Raw genomic sequence first — 18,012 nt, 5'->3', positions numbered from 1 at the left:
AGCTGGTATACGTTGATGATTTGCCCACAGTAGCCGAGAATATATGATGGGATGCCCTCAGAGGCTGATGATGTTATAAAACATGTACCTATGCACGACATGACATTCATACGCATATGCATGACACTATAAGTATTTCATGATTTACAAAACTTTTCCATACTTACAGGTTGAGTTATTTACTCTATATTTCGTCCACGTCTATTATGTACTTATTTATGTGCCTTACATACTCGATACATTATACGTACTGACGTCTCTTTTGCCTACGGATGCTGTGTTTCATGCCCGCAGGTCCCGATAGATAGGTCGAGATCCCTCCAAGTAGGCTATCAGCTCAGCGGAAGGTGTTGGTGCGCTCCATTTGCTTCAGAGTTGCTTGTTTGGTTGGTATGATTTAGGTGTGTATTGTTCTTTATGAAAATTATGTATTCTTAGAGGCTTGTAGATAGGTGTCATATACGTAAATGATTGTATGGCCTTGTCGGCCTATGTTCAGTATATGAATGGTCATTTTTGTCTTAGAGACCCATATGTCTTATGTATATGTTGGTATTACATGTTGTATTCTACCTACTTCACGGCAACCTCTACGGCTCAATTATCTATGATAGTATGATACGAAAAGATACGTTATGTTGGTACTCGGTTGAGTAAGGTACCGGGTGCCCATCGCGGCACATCTATTTGGGTCGTGATAGCTGCCAAAATGCGTCCCGCAGAGTGATTATGCAACTGTATAATGGGCCGTAGAAATGCACACTTCTGCAAAAAAAAATTCCTTTAACTCTATAGTGTACAGTTCAATCCAAAAACTCCGAACCTCGGCGAGCAAGCTCGACGCAAAGAATTTCTACTATTATAGCATATAAATCTAACTTAGCACCATGAAATTCCGAGTTTTAAATAAATTTTACGGGGCCTTACACCTACGGTCAAACTTCTAAACTTTAAATTGCCAATTTTTGGAAAAATAACACAAATCAACCTATGGACTTTTAAATTCGATTCCGGACATATGCCGAAGTCCAAAATCACGATACGAAGCTACTAGAGCCACCAAAATACCGTTCCAAAGACGTTTTCACTAAAGTCAAAGTTTAGTCAACATTTATAACTTAAGCTTCTATGTCAAGAACCAAAGGGTCTAAGTCAACCCAAAATCTTCCTGGAACAAGACAATCAATCCCGTATGTCATAAAAACATAAATGCTCATGTTTGAAGCATCATAAAGGGTAATGAGGCGCAAATTCACAAAATGACCTGTCGGGTCGCTACATTCTCCCTATTTCATACCAAAACATTCATCCTTGAACGTGCATAAAGACATACCTGAAGTGATGAATAGATGAGGATAACGACTCCACATGTTGTGATCTGTATCCAAGGTCGCCTTCACTAAAGCAATGTTCTTTGACCTTAACTTTCAGACCTGTCTGTCCAAGATGGCCACTGTCTCCTCAATATAAGTCAAATCCTTGTCCAATTGGACTGAGCTAGAGTCTAATACATGAGACAGATCATCATAATAATTCTGAAGCATAGAAACCTAGAACACCATATGAACTAAAGATAAGCTAGGTGGCTATGCAAGCTTCTAAGCCACCTCACCAACTCTCTCAAGGATCTCAAAAGGCCTGATATATTTAGGGCTCAACTTGCCATTCTTCCCAAATCTCATCACACCCTTCGTGGGTGAAACCTGAAGCAATACCCGTTCTCCAACCATAAATGCTACATCACAAACCTTCTGATATGCATAGCTCTTCTACATAGACTAGGTTGTATGAAGCTAATCCTAGATCAACTTGACCTTCCCCAAGGCATCTCGAATGAAATTTGTTCCCAAAAACATAGCCTCTCAAAGCTCATACCAACCAACTGGAGAAAGACACCATCTGCCATATAGGGCATCATAATTACCCCTCTGAATACTCAATTGGTAGTTGCTGTTGTAGGCAAACTCCCCACGCGGCAAGAACAGATCCCAAGAACCCACCCAAAGTCTATAACACAGGCACCAAGCATATCCTCCAGTATCTGAAAGGTGGTCTTGGACTGTCCGTCCATCAAGGGATGAAATGTTGTACTCAACTCAACCAATGTGCCTAACTCACGTGGTACAGCTCTCCAGGAACGCGATGTAAGCTACGTACCTAGATCGAGATAAAGGATACCGACACACTATGAAGTTGAACAATCTCACAGATATAGATCTAAGCTAGTTGCTCTAAAGAGTAGGTGGTCACTGTTGCACCCTATTTTTCATGGGTCAAAACAAGATTCAACTAGTGGTTTCTTTTAATAGAGTCGCCATCTAATATTTAAAGGTATATTAGGGTACCTACTTTAGCTATTAAATTATTATCTTTTTAGTCTGCTAAACAGTGATATTATAGATAAGGCTTCTTGTTCTTCTAAGGGGAAGGTGATTGTCACCCCATACAATATACCTAATTTAACTTCATAGGACATAGACTAGTTTTTGAGAATTAAAGGTATATATTTTACCTAGTTAGTACTTAATGTGGGTGGCTTACATTATGTTTATGCTTTAGAAATTATCACTTTTGAAAGATTGTATATGCATCTGAGAGGAGTATAGGTTTTTATAAGAAATCTAAAATGTTTATAGCTATATGAGGAAAGAACTTTAAAAGGTATTTCCATGATATTTATGTTGGCAAATTTTGATAAATAACGGCTGAGTTTGAAAGATCTTCTCCTTTGAAATAAAAATGGCTAATTGTATGACATTAGCAAAGAATAGGTTATTATGGAAAAATGGGTGAGTACGGTTGAATGCCTTTTAATCTAATCAACTCAATGAAATATTTTTGGAGAGTCCTCAAGATTTCTCCTCTACCTAACCGTGAGAGTTTCAAGTTGATCCATTCTCTTGTCAGATTGGTCGGTGTTGCCCTCCATTCTTCTTACCCATGTGGGGAAATCAAATGTTTCATTCTTTTATTGTGGCTGCGGATCATATTACTAACACCTACGAAGTAGTCGACAGTGGCCTCCCGCTTGAAGAAGTGTTTAGTAGCCCAAATCTGCATCAGCAAGTTGCATCATTTGAAGAAATTGCATCCTCGTGCACAGTCGGATAAAGCTCTTAACATCTCGGCTAACACCATTGGCACCAAGATAGCTTAAAGATTGTCGTGGAAGGTTTCCACGACCAGTGGTAACAGGTTGATGATTGATACGACCCCTTCGCTACGGGAAGACAAATAATCCTAACAGTGCCATTGCAAAAGTGATAGGCTTGAGGTTCTCCTATATCGCCTGGTCACAATGGAATTCCCTTGAATACCACTCGCAGATTTCTCGTTGCCCAAACCTTTCGAACATCTGGTCGAGGCTTACGGATCTATCCTCAATACTTGTGAGACTTCTATTATTGGTAATACCTAGAACATCCAAGAATCGAGAGACGTGCATAGTAACTGGCAGCACTAGCTTTCTTCCATTGAATGGCAGCTCCGTAAAACTCATGACTTCCTCCAATTTCAGTACCAGCCCACAGTCAGTGAATTTGAATAACATTTTAGCTGGATCCCAAAAGTCTATCAATAGGTGAGTGAGCACTCTATCTACTCGGATGTTCATCAATGCATTTAGTGCCCCTAGGTGCGTCCAAACTTCATTTCCATGTTCCTAACGAATATTCTTCTACCATTGTTTCAACTTATGTGGTGTTCCTATTATCATGCTAATTTCGGGGATGTTCTGGTTTATTTCCATTTTCTGAGATGGGTAAAAGAAAAATATTTGGCGAAATGTTTCCTTCGAATTGAGTTGTAAGTGTCTTGTCATGTTTGTTTGTCTTTCCACAAAAATTATGTCGTTGGGTGCATGACCCGTTGACATCGGGGTGGTTTTTCTAATCGTGTGTTGGTGCTTGGGACCAACTCACTTAAGGTTTATGTAATTTGACCTATTTTACTAGAGTAGAGTGTTTCCTACTTTTGGATTGGAGTGAGAACTGCGAGAAGATATGTCAGTTGATATGACAAAACCATTCTTTGAAACTAGAGAGTTTTGAAAAGATGGTACATATGGGTGTAAAATACAACCCTCACATGCCATTGTGTGTGATTGTGTATGGCCAAGACTTGATTGCAAAATATGTGATGACAATATATATAGAGCATTAACGAGCAAGGGTATAGCAGCAATATAGCAAAGTGAGCATAGATAGCAGATAATTGTGAAGAGCAAATAAGGCATGTAAGCATGTAATTGAAATTTTGATCAAAATCAAAGAAAAGTACAAATAAATCCAAATAAAAAATTAGTCTAAATCTACTAAGATCAGAACCTAAGTGGGGTATCCCCAGCAGAGTCAACATGTTGTTGTAACCTATTTTGCACTAGTCAAGTGTCACGACCCTGGTTCGCCCTCCGTGAACCATCAGGACGGCACCTAGTCTCTACGACTAGGTAAGCCTAAAATGTGGAAGATAAATCAATTTGCGGAAGAATACAATTTAAAACAGAAATAATGTTATAAAATAGCATTTTAAAAGTGTCGCTTGGCATACAAAATATAACTGTCAATTCCAATATATATCTCTTCCAAAACCCGAAAACCATGAATCACATGCTAAAGATATTATATAGTGCTCTAACTCCAAAATTGTCTAATACAAAAATAAATACAGAAGGGCTGTAACTATAAGAGAGAGTGAAGAGAGACTCCTCGGTCTGCGGACACGGTAGATATACCTTGAAGTCTCCGAACGGTCACCTCACCTCAAGGATGGTAACTCTGAGTCGGAGTACCTGGATCTGCACATGAAAAACATCCGCAAAAAGGGCATGAATGCATCACATCGGTAATCAGTAAGTGCCAAGCCTAACCTCGGTCGGGTAGTGACGACAAAGGTCCAGGCCCTACTGAGGTTAAATAAAATATAAAGTTCGACAGTGTAGAATAGAACAATATAAATAAGTACGACAGTAAAAGCAACACAAGATATAAAAGGGCAACAACAACTATTACATAGGCAAGGTAACACAGAAAGAAACACGACTCAACACCAAAATAACAATAGGGGATATCTCAGGATACTGTCCTGTACTCCCAAATAGACATATCCAATGGATCTCTCGGGATCCCGTACCGTAGTCCAACTCATAGTGCGGGGGGATCTACAAGAATCCCGTTCCATAGAACCAAATGTAAATACCCAGCACTGGGGGAATCTATCGGGTGTATTCCCGTAGTTCCATATAACTATGTAGGGGGATCTACCGGAAACCCACATTTGTAGTCCCAAAATAAATACACAACAGCAACAGAAAAATATTTAGAAAAGGCAAATTTCATATTAAGGTAGACAAGTAATTCTAGCCGAGCATGCTGCACAGAATTCAGGTAAGGCAGTTTGAGAAAATAAAATACTTAAATCACTTAGACATGCTTTCCTAAGCTAACAACATGCTTAATAATGCAAGTAATAAAAACAGGAAAGGAAACGTACTAGTAATTACTTAATGAAAACCGGATTTCCAACAATTAGCACAAGTACGCACTCGTCACCTCACATACAAGGCATCTCAATTACCAAATATACCAAATCCTAAGGGGAAGGTATCCTACACAAGGTTAGGCAAGCCACTTACCTTGAACCAGCTCAAATCAATCTGAAACCACGCTCTTGCCATGAGTACTCGACTCCAAATGGCCCAAATCTATTCAATTAAATTTCATAATGAAAATAACACTTCAAGTAACTGATTCTATAATTTAATTCTAAGCTAATACGCAAAATTAGGTAAAATGACCAAAACACCCCTCGGGCCCACGTCTCGGAATTGGGTAAAATATATATTTTTAGAATCCTCATACTCTCACGAGTTCATGCATACCAAAATTATCCACATCTAAGGTCAAATTCCCAATCAAAAGTCCTATTTTTTGCCCAAAAATCTCGCATCTGCGGTCTAACAATCGCATCTGCGATCCACTTCTGTGGTCAGGGAACCGCTTCTGCGGTCCTCACTTAAAAAACTCCATCTCGCACCTGCGACCCAAAATCCGTATCTACGGTCACACAGGTGTAGTTCCTTATGCCGCTTCTGTGGTTCTTGCCCCCCTTCCTCATTCCGCTTATGCGACTACTGAGCCACTGCTGCGAAGCCGCACCTGCGGTCCCACACTCGCAGGTGCGGTTATGACAGAAAACTAGCAGCTGAAGCTACAACTCCAAACTCCAAAAGCCTTCCGTCAACCATCAGAAATCATCCCGAGGCCCCCGGAACCTCAACCAAAAGCACCAACAAGTCTAATACCACTGTATAAACTTGTACCAATCCTTAAAACACCCAAAACAACATCGAAATGACGAATCAACCACGGATTCAAGGCTAAGAACTCCAAAACTCTAGAAATACGCTTTCGATCAAAAAGTCTATCAAACCTCGTGCGAATGACCTGAAATTTTGCACACACGTCACATTCAACACTACGAAGCTACTCCAATGTCTGGACTTTCATTCCGACCCTTGGATCAAAATCTCACTATCAAACCGGAAACATCAAAATTCGACATTTTGGCATTTCAAGTCTAAATTAGCTACGGACCTCCAAAATATAATCCGAACACGTCTTTAAGCCTGAAATCACCCAACGGAGCTAACAGAACCATCAGATTTCCATTCCAAAACCGTCTTCACACTGCTCTGACTACGGTCAAATTTCCAACACTTAAGCTCCTATTTATGGACTAAGTGTCCCAAAACTATCCGAAACTCAAAATCAAACATCTCGGAAAATCAAAATAGCAGAAATAAACATGGGGAAAGTAGTTAATAGGGGATCGGGGCATAAATTATTAAGACGACCGGCCGGGTCGTCACATCAAGACAGGATTCAACTTGTGGTTTCTCTGTTGTTAATGAAATAGAGTCGCCACCTAATATTTAAAGGTATTCTAGGGTACCCATTTTTGAGATTATGGGTAAGGGTTCTTGTTCTTCTAAGGGGAAGGTGATAGGCATCCCTTAAAATCTATCTTAGGTAGCTCCATATGATTTTGACTAAGTTTGGGATCAATTATTTGTAAAATGCTTTGATTAGTTATAAGGAAGGTTTCTTATTTTATACCTAAGTATGATATTGATAGGAAGAATGTGAAGTTCTAAAGGGGTATGAGTTTATGTAGGAATTCATAAGAGATGTTAAAAGAATCATGAAATTGGTACATGAGTGGTCTAGATTTTATAAGATTATGTTATGAAAATACTTTGATTTGGGGAGATGGTTATTTACATAATGCTAAAAGGATGTTTTGTAAGAAAGTGTATCTAGAATTTACCTTAGATTCGGAGGTTTTTTAAAGAAGGGGTTTATATACCAAAAATTCTTTAAAGGCGATAGTTTCTTGAAATTTGATTCTTCTTTTGAAAAACGAAGTTGAAATCTGATTTTTTCGTTTTTTAAATAGAGTTGTTGTTCACTATGTTCTGGACTTTGGAAATCTTTTAAGGAGGAGAAAGGGTGAGTGAAAATGCATAATAACAATCTGTGGACGGATTATAATTAGTGAGCTAAGGATATATTATTAGTTAGTTTTCCCTTTTAATCCTATATTGTTTAAGGCTTGCCTAAGTTCATATGATACTAAAACATCAAAGAAAAGTATGTGTTCTAAAATATGCGTATTATATACATAAGAGATAAACAACAATAAAGACATAATAAATACAACTAACATTAAATAGTAAAGGCGGTAAGATGAATTAACGAGTAGCAATAATGATAAAGGATTAAGGGAAAGAGGACTGGACTCTGGGATTGGGCCTCAATAAGATGAGCCCAGTAGTAAAGAAGAGCGAACACAGCTGACTTTGAACCCCTGGACGCAGTGCAATTGAACTGGAATTGTGCTTGAGTTCATCAAGAACTCAGAGGCCCAAATAGAGGTACATGTGAAAATAAAAAGGTCATTAGACAAGTATCCAATACATTTAACATATTTTAACTATAGAACATATTTCGGTATGTATAACAAATACATAAACAGATAATTGAAGCATGAATAAGATTAATATGATAGAGGAAATTATATATTGATGCGGGAGGGTCCTTCACCGCGGCCGCGGCCCACTTTGTGCGGTCCACGAGACGCCTACCACGGCCGCGCCCGTTTTTGTGCAGTCCGCGCGATGCCTACTGCGGCCGCTCCCGTTTTTGTGCGGTCCGCATAGCACTCAACGCGGGCGCACTAATTTTTGTGCGGACCACGTGAGTGAGTTCTGGGGCCTGCAACCCCTGTAGACCTGCTACAGCTATGATTTTTGCACTAAAACATCCCGGAACCTACCCGGAACATCAAACCAATTATACCAACACATTCCATGGCATCGCTCAAACTTGATAAACATTTTGGAACGCTTATAACAACATCAAATCACCAATTTCACATAGGATTCAAACCTAAGAACTCCAAGAACTTTTAAATTATGTTTTCGATAAAAAACAGTATCAAATCTTGTCCGAATGACCTGAAATCTTGCACATACATCCCAAATGACATGGCGGAGCTACTGAAACTTCCGGAATTCCATTCCGATCCTCGGATCAAAATCTCACTATCGGACCGGAAACTTCAAAAATTCAAACTTCGGCATTTCAAGGCTAAATTAGCTACGGACCTCCAAAACACATTTCGAACACGCTCCCAGCCCCAAATTCACCTAACGGAGCTAACAGAACCGTCGTATTTCCATTCCGAGGCTGTCTCCCCACTGTTCCGACTTCAGTCAACTTTCTAACACATAAGCTCTCATTTAGGGACTAAGTGTCCCAAAATTCCTCAAAACCGAGCATCCCGACAAATCACATTAGCAGAAATAAACTTGGAGAAAGCAGTTAATAGGGGATCGGGGCATTAATTCTTAAGACGACCGGCCGGGTCGTCACAAGTATATTCTTGACTGCACTGCAGTCAATAAAATTTAACTGCACTGTCCAGTACTGCACAAATGCACTGCTTTTGCACAAAAATTCGTCTAGCCTCCTACTGATTCTTTTTGATTTCCTTTCATGAAATCCATCCTGCGATGTTATCCTAATGTATCACATTGATAATATACTCCACAATGTTTCCATTATGCCCATTTTCTTTTGCCAAAATCTGTACGTCAGGTGGTCAGCAACACTCAAAATCTTGGTCTTTGTGTTTCTTGCCAACCTTTGTAGTGTAACAGCATCACTAGGGTGTTGCTTGAAGTTCAAAGCAAGAGTACTGCATAGATACTCCAGTTTGTTATTGGTCAACCCGAGTAGTCTATAATGACCCGACCAGTCATTTTGAAAGTTAGAGCCCCGATCCTCAATTAACTGTTTCTCATGTATCTTTTTTTGCTACTGTGACTTGCTGGGAGATTCATTTTGGTTTTTCAAAGTATTTGGGGCACTTAGTTCGTGAAATGGAGGTTTAAGACTTAAAATTTGGATCGAAGTCGGAACTATATGAAGACAACTCCGGAATGGAGTTCTGTCAATTCCATTAGCTCTGTTGGGTGATTTTGGGCTTAAAGGCGTGTCCGGATTGTGTTTTGGAGGTTCGTAGCTTATTTAGGCTGGAAACGGCAAAATTCGAATTTTTGAAGTATTGGACCGGCACTGGAAAGTTTAATATCGTGGTCAGAATCCGATTCTGGAAGTTGGAATAGGTCCATAATGTTTAATATAACTTGTGTGCAAAATTTGGGGTTATTCGGACGTAGTTTGATTGGTTTCGGCATCGGTTGTCAAATTTGAAAGTTTCAAGTTCTTTAAGTTTGAATTGGAGGGTGATTCTTAATTTTAGCATTGTTTGATGTGATTTGAGGGCTCTACTAAGTTTGTATGGCATTTTAGGATTGGTTGGTATGTTTGGTTGAGGTCCCGAGGGCCTCGGGTGTGTTTCGGATGCTCAACAGGTCATTTTTGGACATAGAAGGATAGCAAATTTTGCTGGTTTTTGTTGCAGACGTTTGTTCTTTGCATTCGCAAAGAAGAGCTGGGTCAGGAAGAGAAATTTCTCTTCACTTTCGCGAGTATGGGGAATCGTACGCGAAGGGTTGGCCATTAGTTTATCGCGAATGAGTGAATGGCATCGCGTTCGCGTAGAGGAAATGGAACAACTGAGTCCCCTAGAGATTATTCTACGCGTTAGCATAATATTGGTCGCGTTCGCGAAGTTTCAGGGAGTAGAGGGTACCCATTCGCGAAGAGGAATTTTTGGATCAGTAAAGTGTTAAGCTTACGTGAATGCGATGGAGTCGTCGCGTTCGCGATGAAGAAATCTGGGCAGGCATTATAAACATTTCAAAATCGATGGTTAGCCATTTTTATCAAAACTTGAGTTTGGGAGATCGGATTTGGACGAGATTTTGAGGTATTTTCAGAAAAATCAATTGGGTAATGATTCTACACTTGATTTTTGTTATATCCCACTAATCTATCATTCATTTTATCATTTAATTTCGGATATGGGTGAAAAATTGCGAAAAATGTAAAGAAATTCTTCAACTAAGATTTTGAGTTTTGATTGGAATTTTGACATCGGATTGGGATAATTTTGGTACGAGTGAACTCCGGAGTGAATGAGTGTTCATATTTTTTGACTTTTACTCGATTCTGAGACGTGGGCCCGGGGAGGCTATTTAGGCGTTTTTCTAATTTCTTGCCTTAACTTTGATTTCGTTAGTTGGATTAGTTTTTTGTAGCTATATTTACGTTATGTAATTGGTTTTGGCTAGATTTGGGCCGTTCGAAGCTGGATATTCGTGGAAAGAGCATTATTACGGATTGATTTGAGCTTTGTTCGATGTAAGTGGCTTGCCTAACCTTGTGTGGGGAACTCCACTTAAGATTTGGTACTGTTTGACATATGAGTGTCGTGTATGTGAGGTGATGAGTACGTACACGGGCTATTTATTGTAAAATTCTGTTTTTTCACTAAGTCATAGCCTGTCTTCTCATTGTTTGAACTACATAGCATATGTACTATCCTGTTTAGATTAGGAAAGCATGCCTACGTATTTTAACTGCCTACTTGAACTGCGTGCAACATGTTTAGTGAAATTACCTGCTTTTCTTTGATTTGCACTTAGTATAAACTGTAGGTATTCTTGCTATGATTTTTGTTTACATTGGTTGAGTTGCATATTAACCTTGGGACTATGGAACGGTATTTCTGGAGATCCTCCAACACTGCATATTTACTTTGGGAGTATGAAACGGTATTCCGGGAGATCCCCCTGCACATTTACGTTTGGGACTATGGGATGGTATCCCGGGAGATCCTCTATTACTATTAATGTGTTATGAGTTGTTGGCTTTCATTGAATTCTATTCCTGTTAGATTTCGTATTTATTTTATTGTAATATTTCTTTCTCTCTCATTTCATTATATTTATACCAGTAGGTCCCTAACCTGATCTCGTCACTACTCAACCCAGGTAAGGCTTGACACTTACTAGGTACCGTTGTGGTGTACTCATGCCCTTTCCTGCACATGTTTTTTGTGTGCAGATCCAGGTTGATCGTACTAGCCTCATCACTATTTGCAGTCATACGATTTTTCATGTATCAATGCTATCGCGCCCCCTTTTTCTCGCGAAATCGGGTTTATGACATTTGGGAGGACAACTCGTTCCCTTTTGGGAATTGGGTTTTTTGATTTGAAGAGTCACCACCTAATAATTAAGTGCATTAGGACACTAGGAAGAATTTGTTTAGAAAAACTAGAGTTTGGGTAAGGGCTAGAAATTATCTCGAGGGGAAGGTGTTAGGCACACCTCAAGATCCACTAGTGTGGTTCCCCGCCATGCTACAATTGTGACTTACGTACAAACAATAAATAAGCAATTAAGGGTTTCAAATATGAGGGGTTGTCACATTCTGATTGCAAATAAGTTAAAGTTTGAAGAAACAAGGAAGTTGGAATTTGAGAAAAAGGAGTTTGAAATTTTGAAAGTAATAAAATAAAAAAGTAAAGGGAAGGGGGGTCCTAGGATTATAAATAATATGGATCACATCAATGCAATACACGGTAATCACTCCTCAGAAGAGGGGTTACACGTGGTATTAGCGCACCGGTCATCATATCCATATCTATCCTTTCCCACCCCGTTGATGTATTTAAATGCGGAATGATTTCGTTATTAATTGCATGCTAGTAGCCGCCCCAATCCTATCAGTCCCCGAGGCATTTGGGACTACTAGTCCTAAAGGAAGGGAGATTTGGGCTTTGTATGGTTTAAAAGGATAAAATTCTAAAGAGACAAACAAAAACACATAAGGCAGATATGGGAAACACAACAATGTAAGAGGCTCAGATGGGCCTCCTCACTTAAAGACAGATTGTTTAGCATGTCTTGCAGATACTGGTTATGGTCTGAATTAAACTTAAACTTTAAGGAGGCAAACTGGTCTATTACATATTTCAGATAAAAAATCGGAATTAGACCTGCCTGCTGGTTGGAATTAAATGAATAGCTAATTTTACCTTATAGTTTGCCTAAGTGAAACCTACAGGCATGACATCTAATAATCAGAAGTGTACTGATTTTTAAAAGAAGAAGGCCTGTTGATTATAGAAAACATAAGTTCTGCAGACATTGAGTAACGTTACTACTGATTTTAGACTTGTAAACAATTCAGATAAGTTGGTTACTCCTATAGACATGCTTTCTAAGCGTTATTGAGTTTAACTTTTACGAAAATGCAGAAATCCTATATGCATGGTGTTTAAAACGCTATTTTTTATTATTTGAGCCTATAAATGCGTTTGTCTAGTGATAAATGCATATGCAAAATTCAGGAAACTCTATAGACATGTTCTCTATGTGATAGGAAGAAACGCAAAAACCTATAGACATGGTCTCTATGTATGAAATACAAATGCTATAGACAATGTATCTATGTATGAAATGTAGAGGCTATAGACATGGTATCTACGTATGAAATGCAGAACCTATAGACAGGATTTCTATATGAAATGCAGAACCTGTAGGCATGGTTTCTATATGAAAAACGCAGAAGTGCAGGACTTGTAAACATGATTTCTATATGAAAAATGCAGAAGTGAAAACAAAACATGATTGCAGCAGTAAATACCTATGAACATGATATCCACCCTTATGCATACATGAGTGACCCTCCCCTTTTCACTAAAACACCATAAGTTATTACAAATTATTACAACCCAGAATGAATAAAGAAAAGTAAAATAAAATTACATCAGAAAGCTAAAAATCCCAACCAAGGAGAGCCTGATTCAGACTTCTGTCTGAATCATGAAGTAAACAAACTCCAAAGATCAAATTCCAAAAACTTTCTCCTATTCGGGATGTGTCAGAGTTCCCTAGGAGTCTCAAGTGGACTTCGGGCAGTGCTTACACCCAAATATATTGCGGAATTGGATTATAGTGCAGTGTGGAAGGGCCAGCCCTCAAAAGTCCAAGTTCAGAGGGAGCTCAAGGTCCCAAAGCATGGCTCATAGGAGGGGGGCAGAACTTAGAATCTAAGAGAGAGTGCGAGTACATAGAGGGGATTTTGGGGAAAGCCAAGATAGGCTAGTGGTCATACCCAACAATTGGAAGTGCTGGCACACCCCAACCAGCCTGTTAGCCACATTGTTTGGGAGGTAGGATCCATTAAAGGATTTAACTCAAACACATAGAAGAGAGTAAGGGTATGGGGAATTCACACAGCAACAGATGCAAAGAGACATCATATTCAATACAGAACATAAACAGCAAAGTAGACAAGATTGTTGAAACTGTAAAGCAAACACATAGGGATGAAGCTGAAAGTTAAATTAGAACATACCAGTTTCAGGGAAATAAGAAGAGAAGAGCAGTAGTAAAGCCAAATTGCAAACACACAGCCAGAAGATTTCAGAAGAGAGTAGAGTGTTGAATTGAGAATGTAGGAGTATTGAAATTGAAAGTGTTCAATAAGTGTTGTCAGAGTATTAAACTCAAGGTCTTAAAGAGTATTGAATTTGAAGTGTGTAAAAGTGCAGAAGGGTCGTGCCCTTTATAGTGCAGAAAGTAAGTAAGAAAAGGTAAGAAAATAGTTTCGAAATCAATCACATAAGGTCTCCCTTCAATTAAGGGATTCTGATTTCAAACGGGCAAGATAATTAAGGAAAGAGATTAATCAAAATCTTTTCCAAAGTAGCACAAGAAGGGTAAATACACAGAAGTTATTTAAGGCAAAAGTCTAGTGGTACATGGTTTGTGCAACTAAGGAAAGACGATCATTCAACAGCCAGTGAAATCAAAATTGTAGGCTTTGTTCGAATGAACCAAGTCAGGAAAAGTGAGGAAAGGGTTTTACTTAAGGAAAATCAGTAACAATCAATCAAACCTTATTAAGAGGAATTCTGAATCAATTACAAGTTGACAAAGCCTTTTGAAGGCAAAATTCCTCATATATAAAGAATACAGACATATCGAACAAGATAGAACTATCATGCGAAAAAACCTAGTATAGAAGAGTTCCGGGTCATAACAAAGAGGCTCAAATCCAGTACATAGACTCATAATGAGTTTGAGAGTGTCCAGGGTCCCAAATAGAACCCTAGTCCAAAACACAATATCAAACTTGCCAAAAATCCCCCAAATCCCAGGGTTTTCAACTCGAGTCAGATACAGAGAAGAGAAGACAAATAACTGAAACAGACTCAGAGGTCTCTTTCAGGGATTCGTGTGAAAACAAACAGATAAAATAACAGGTTCAAGGCAAATAGAATGAAGAACTAATTTGAAGCATAAAGAACACGTTTTAAGAAAGCTTGATACTTAAACATGTTTCAGAAGAGAAACGAGATAGTATAGCACTTAAGAGAACAATAAAGGAAACATGTTTAACAAAGAACTCAAACAAAATCCAGAAGAAGGCAACTAAAGACCTAAAACTTTAGTAGAAAATACAGTAAAGGAACATAGGGGTAAACGAACACATAAGATAAACATGTGAAAGCATGATAAAGAAACTAGTAGAAGAAAGAACGAAGCACAATAGAAGGACATGCAAAATAAGGTAGAGATAAGAACACAGGAGAAAGACATGCGAGGTAAAAAAGAGAACATAAAAACATAGCATAGATAGATTCACACAAAGAGAAGAAGAAGAGGAGTCAAAAAACATTTTAAAACCTTTTCAGAGATCCTAAATCGAAAAGAAGTAATTTTTGAAAGAAAATTAGGGAAAACATTTATAACTCAATTTGGCTATGATTGAAATAAAAATGGGCCATGTTTTAATTAGCCAGTTTTTCCCTTTTTATTTTATAAAAAATAGTAAAATGATTTTGAAAGTAAATTAAGAGCACTAGATCAGTTAATAATATATAAATATTGATTTAAAAATGTTAAAACCAATTTTATAATTATAAAAATGCTATTAAATCTTAAAGTAGGCTAGAATTGCAATTATAGGCAATTTAGCTTTAAAAACACCAAATAAATTTGTAAAAATATATGAAAATTACCTTAACTATATTTTGGTATATATATGGGAAATAAAACAAATTATCCACCAAAATAATAATTTTGGGAAAATTATTGGTTTTTATACTGCTAAAATGAGCAATAAATTGATTAAAAAAAATCTTTAAAAATTGGGAAAAAATACTAAAATAGTTGGGCATGCTTATATATGCGTAAATATGTTATTTTGAAAGTATTTTGTATATGAAAAATACATAGGAAAAAAATTGGGTATCAACATCTGCTCCTCTTTACCCGGGAAGGATGAAAGAGTTGTCGGGTAAAGATATGATAGCCAATTTTGATCGAACGAGATGGTTTGAAGAATTTGACCGTGCTTTGGTTCCTGAGCTGCCTACATATCCATGGTCTTACCAGAATCAGGCCATATGTAGTTCAGGATCCATCGGCGGAATATGCTAACGGAGGTTTTACAAGAACGGACGCGGTATTCAGGTCAGGAAGGATAGTTAAGGTCTAATCCGGGATGCGGGAACTGGAGCGGGATCACTCCTGCTGAGACGGTCGTTGCTAGCCGGTTTACCTGCAAATGATCAATACGAACATATATTGTGCATAATTTTAAACGTGATGCAAGTTCTATTGGACCATGAATGCTGTCTTTGGACGGTTAGGATGATGTCCTCAGACCATGACATCCTAGGCCATGAAGCGTATAATAAAGGATTCGCAGGCCATGAAATGATGCTCTCAGGCTATGAAGATGATGCCTCCGAGCTATGATGCCTTTGAATAATGATATGCAAAAGATAATATGGGGTCCTCAGGCCATGGCATGGCGTTCTCGGGATATGAAAATGGTGCCTCCGAACAATGATGCCTTCGGACAATTTGGCGATCTTTCAGCCCATGAGATGCAGAAGGAGGCGATCTTTCAGCCAATACAAAAAATGTAAATGCGGTGGCGGTATTTCAACTGATGCAATATGTAAATAAAAAGTGGCGACATTTCAGCTCTGCAAGAAAAATGTAAACGAGGTGGCGGTATTTCAGCCGATGCAAGATAGAAAGTGGCGATATTTCAGCCATGCAAGAAAAATAAAAGTGGCGATATTTTAGCCGTGCAAGATGTAGATGAAGGTGTCGATCTTTCAGCCATGCGAGACATAAATAAAGTGGCGATGTTTCAGCCATGCAGGTGGAGACATGGCTTAGTCTCGAAAGGCAGAATGATATCCTTATGCAATGCAGCGAAATGCAGAGGGAGGTAGAGCTTAACCTCGGATGACAGAATGGTAGCCTTATGCAATGCGGAGAATGTAGATGGAGACAGAGCTTAGTCTCGGAAGGCAAAATGGTAGCCTTATGCAATGCGGCGAAATGCAGATGGAGGTAGAGCTTAACCTCGAAAGGCAGAATGGTAGCCTCATGCAATGCAAAGAATGCAGATGGAGACAGAGCCTAGTCTCGGAAGGCATAATGGTAGCCTTATGCAATGCAAATAATGCAGATGGAGACAGTGCTTAGTCTCAGAAGGCAGGATGGTAGCCTTATGCAAGAAATAAAAGGCAGGTGGCAGTAGAGTTTTCTTAGCTGATATCTTATTTCGATATTGTGGTTGCTGGGGATATTGTGTGCATATAGCAACTGTGTGTAGGTGACGGTTCTGAGAGTTGTATTCCTGATCAGTATGAGTGTATAGTATATTCGATGATTTTCCAACTCAGGTGCCTGCATCCAAAGAAAAATCGTGAGTTTTGTAAAGGGGAAAGGTTAGTTCGTATCCCCGCTGACTTTGCTTGACCTGCTCGACCCTATTTTAGTGATACTGTGCGTATCATTGGGGTAACATTGCTAAACAAAGCAATTTTGGTAACAGACATGGATGATTTAGTAAAAGCATAATATAAGTGCATAATTAAGAATAATTTTATTTAGATGAACCGACGACTGCGATGTGGTTCAAAATATTGCAACTTTGCTTGCTCCAGAATTTTGAGGGTCCTCCTCAAAATTCTTCCCCAGTTTACCGGGTTGCTGCTCCTGACGGCTGTTAATGATAAATGGCTGGAATCGACTTCGAAATTTTGAGGGTCCTTCTAAAAATTCTGCCCTAGTTTCCAATAGCGGGAAAAATGGAAATTTTATTGAATTGTCACCAAATCCATAGGGCTGCCAACGTATCCCCTCTTAAACGGGAATCAGGTCAGGCATAGTTCAAATTACGTCATAAAAGAAAGCATAAAGGTTACACATACTATCGCTTGACTGCGTCTGAATTGATCGGCTTTGGCCAAACTTCTCAGTCCATTTCTGCAAGTATGAGGGCTCCTCCTGTCATAACCCGGTGAATCATGTACGGACCCTGCCAGTTGGGAGAGAATTTCCCTTTGGCTTCATGTTGATGCAGAAAAAACTTTCTTTAACACCAGCTACCCCGGAGCGAATTGTCTCAGCTTGACTCTTTTGTTGAAGGCTTTGGACATTCTGTTCTGGTAGAGCTGACCGTGGCAAATTGCATTCATTCTCTTTCTGTTTATAAGAACTAG

The sequence above is a fragment of the Nicotiana tabacum genome, chromosome 16 (assembly GCF_000715075.1).
Source record: "Nicotiana tabacum cultivar K326 chromosome 16, ASM71507v2, whole genome shotgun sequence".
NCBI lineage: Eukaryota > Viridiplantae > Streptophyta > Magnoliopsida > Solanales > Solanaceae > Nicotiana > Nicotiana tabacum.
Note: the sequence above shows the minus strand (reverse complement) of the source record.